The sequence below is a fragment of the Palaemon carinicauda genome, chromosome 16 (assembly GCF_036898095.1).
Source record: "Palaemon carinicauda isolate YSFRI2023 chromosome 16, ASM3689809v2, whole genome shotgun sequence".
NCBI classification, from domain to species: Eukaryota; Metazoa; Arthropoda; class Malacostraca; order Decapoda; family Palaemonidae; genus Palaemon; species Palaemon carinicauda.
Genome location: NC_090740.1, coordinates 30526589 through 30530901, shown reverse-complemented (window position 1 = coordinate 30530901; position 4313 = coordinate 30526589).

The window sequence follows — 4313 nt, the reverse complement described above, 5'->3', positions numbered from 1 at the left end:
CGATAAAGTAGGATAACAAGTAGTTATCCAAATGTTTAGAAGTGGGGGAAGGAGCCCCGCCCACTTTCCAATCAGAAATCTCACTTTTGTTTCGGCCGCTGTTATGTACGGATGTGAAGACAGCTCCGGGAAAATAAACTGTCTAATTTCTGTCTCCTCTTTCAGGGAGTGAATGGTCATTTGTGATGGTGTAAGCAAGAAGTTTGTGTTTGCCAGGAAGAGGGAGGACTCTGCAACTGGTTGTTGATCCTCACTCCCTCTGGGCCTCTTTAGAGTGCTTTACTGTTCACAGTCATTTCCATTTCCAGAGTAAGGGCTGTGGCATCCAGTGCAGTAGCAGGCATTCACCCAAAAGGGGAGAAAACGTAACCTTTGGTTGGGTTTGGACTGGACAATGTCCAAGAAGGCTCCGGAGTAAATCTTTTGCAGCTCCTGTCTTCTCAGGGGTTCCTATGTACATTCCTTCTCCCTCAATGTCCGTGGTTGTACTCCTGCCCCACTCGTGAGTTGCCTTCCCCTCCCCTTGTGACGGTATGCTCCAATGTTGTGGGTCCTGTTGGAGCAGTTGTGTGGTTTTCCCTTCCGGGGAGCGTCATCGTTGTCGGTTACTCAGGCCTCGACTGCTCTGCTTGTAGAGCCATGAGGGTGAACTAGGAAGAGGAAGAACTGTGCGTGTTATTCTACCTCATCATCCTCCTCTTTGTCATTTTCCTCTTTGATCACCGACTTCTTTTCAGAGGAAAAGAGCAAAGAAGTCCATGAAGGCCAGCCATTGTTGCAGTGATAGGTCTCCCTGTGGCACCACCTCTCTTGAGTGGATTAAACAACGCCCGACACCTGTGCTACAGCACCCGGTTACTCTGGGCCCCTGGTAACTGTCTGGAACACAAGGTTGATGCAGGAGCTTTGGCAACCTCTATCTCTCTTACTTCTAGGACACTGGACGCCTGCTCCTCCTCCTATTAATATGTGGTCTATCGATTGGAGAGAGAGAATGGTACCACTTGAGACTGTTCTCAAGTGTATGCACACTTTGGTTGGTGAAGAATGTGTGGCAAAAGACTTTGCTTACCATGCCTTGGACCACAGGGCCGTGGTTGTCCTTCAGCCCTGACCCGTAGGAAGAGAAGTACCTGGTAGAGGAGGTCCTTGGGTTACGACGGTCTCAAGCCATGATTCGCCATTACGAACGGCCTCCCATAAGGTTATACAAAAATCCTTGTAACTCAATCGCTATTACAAAAATCCTTGTAACTCAATTTTTAAATATTTAACTTAGCCGGTGAATATATAGCTGCAACTCTGTTGCTCGACAGACAAACTGTACAGAAAAAAACTCGCCAGCGATCGCTATACAGGTTGCGGGTGTGCCCAACAGCGGCATCTGTCGGCCAGATACCAAGCTCTATGTAAACAAAGACTCAATTTTCTCTCTGTCGACGTGTCGACAAGACGTACTTTACTCGCTGTTGAAACCTGGAGTTTTTCCCATCATCTTTGGTGAAGTACTATATTCTGGTTTGAGCTTTCGCAGTGCAGGTGTTTTATCTTCATCTTAAATCTTGAACTCGTTTTGGATAGATTTAATTATGGTGACAAAGAGAGTATGGACTTTCTTTCACTTTTAAATGGCCGACCCTTCCCTTAGACGGAAGTGTGTTTAGGCTTTTAGTAATTATCTTATCACGTTATAAATTAATTATAGATTTTCCTCTATATATTTTATATCTCTCCGCCTTTATTAGGCCTCTTCGATTAACTTTCCATTTATTATAAACATATAAAAATAAATTTTAATGTTTTGTTTATATGCGACCTTTCCTGAGAGTAGGCGGTCCTAACTTGGAAACCGAAGTTAAACAACGTTGAGCCCTTTGCAATCGTAAATAACTTTTAAAGAGCTAATGATTTAAAACCTTTTAAATGAATATTTTTAATAAATATTTTATGAAAGAATTTCTTTGAATAGTCTTCGTACTGTTTTCAAAGATGAACTAACGTTTAGTTTATTTATACTACGCAGTTTGCGCTCTATCGTTACGATAGAGAGAGAGAGTATCACGGTTTCACTTTGCAGAAAGAGTAAATCGATTCTGACGTTTTGTTCATTATTCTTTCAAAGCTTAAATGTTTTAGATTCTTTTTTAAAGGAACTTTTTAATTGAAAAACCTTTCAGTTTTTTCCTTTGGTCAAATAACATGTTTTTTTTTGACGAAATGTAATTGGGCTCTTCTCTTAGGTGCGAAATCAAGAGAGAAAGAGAGAGAGAGATAGAGATGGAGGGAGAGAGAGGAGAGAAAACGTTCCGTTCAAGCGGGTAACGTTGTTCTCGAGTTACTCTCGTCCCTAGTCTCTGTACGGGGAGAAAGGATAAAACGTTTTTAGTTTTTTTTTTATTCTCGTCCCCAGGCTATGTGCGGTGAGAGATTGAAAACGTAGTTTATATGAACTAATGTTTAGTCTCTTCCCCAGCCACTGAATTTTTTATCTTAGAATATGTTTTCTGTTTTTTGCTGGTATTAATGAGCTTGCATTATACGACTGATTTCGAAATTACTACCTTTTGATGAAGGGTAGAATTGCGTGCTTCAGGTAGAAATCAGTAAAAGTTTCGATTTCAGTGAAATAAGTGCAAAACAGAAAATCGAAGTGATAAAGTGATACAGTGAACCCTCGTTTATCGCGGTAGATAGGTTCCAGTCGCGGCCGCGATAGGTGAAAATCCGCTAAGTAGTGACACCATATTTACCTATTTATTCAACATGTATATTCAGACTTTTAAAACCTTCCCTTGTACGTAGTACTGTTAACAAACTACCCTTTAATGTACAGAACACTTAATGCATGTACTACAGTACCCTAAACTAAAACAGGCACAAATATTAAAGGTGATTTTATATCATGCATTTCCTAAACATGCTAAAAAGCACGATAAAAAATGGCAACCAATGTTTTGTTTACATTTATCTCTGATCATAATGTAGAAACAAACTGGAGGTAGAGCTTTGCTTATTACCCAGACATATTTCCCATACTTTTCCCTTAGAACTACATCACATCTTCCTACTTTAGATATATAGATATATATATATATATATATATATATATATATATATATATATATATATATATATATATATATATATATATATATATATTTATATGTATACACATATACATACCTACATATATACATAAATACATGCATACATATATATATATATTACTGTATAAATATGGGTTATGGAAAAAATCCGCGAAGTGGTGAATCCGCGATGGTCGAACCGCGAAGTAGCGAGGGTTCACTGTATTGCGCAAAGTGTTACAGTGTTGCGTCCGAGGGTTCGTCTGTTCGTGCCTGTCGTTCACCTAGTCCGGGACCTCTTGCAAGCTCCCAAACAGGGGAGAAGTAATGTCGAACGACTTATGGGTTCGAGAGGCCTTGATCAACGAACAGACGTTTTCCCTCTATGGTATCGGGTGTATCTTACCAAGATCTCCCCTACCATAAGACGAGAGAGACGTTTTTTCTCCTCGTCATCCGAAGGCTTTTCGCATAAGAAACCTGTCACAAGGTTTCGAAGCCCTTAAGCGAAAGTCAGTCCTTTCAGGACAGGTCCAGCGTCCTGGTTACAGCCATTAGGACAGCTCTGACCCTATGCAGTCATCGGATAACTGCTCGCCGCCTAACAAAAGCGTAACACAGACTCCGAGAGTCTTTTTTGTTGGCAAAGTGTTGCGGTCACAGACGTTACCCTCGTCTCTTACCACAACCATTTCCGTTGATCCTTAATGGGTTGTACGGCAAGACATGCAGAATATGCTTGCCTCCCTTATGGAAGACTATTCTGCCGATTAGTCCGTTGAGTCTAGCCGTTTATCTCATCGATATCCTGGCTTTCAGCCAACCTAACGTTCCTTTGTGCTTCCTGTTGACGTTGGCGTAGCTAAGTCACGTCAGTCAGGTTGTTTAGAACCACACTCGATGCGGTCTCGTGTGGATTTTCAGCCGCATTTGGACGTTAGGCCACTTGCTGATGCTCCTGTTGACGTTCAAGACGTTCGCTAACAATCGGAGTTGACTTGTTTTGACGCTGTGCGTCAACCTCCGCATTCTAGAGTTGTTTTGACTGCTCAGTCTAGGCAGTCAAAGCAGTCTCGAGTGGACGCTGTGCGTCCTCACGCACCTGTTGTGGTTGACAGTTCAGTTGTTGACAGTTCACAGACTGTCAAGCAGTTACATGGCGTTGCGTCCTGGTCCGCTACTAATGCACCAGTGAGTGTAGACTCTACTTGTAAAGCATTGCCACCA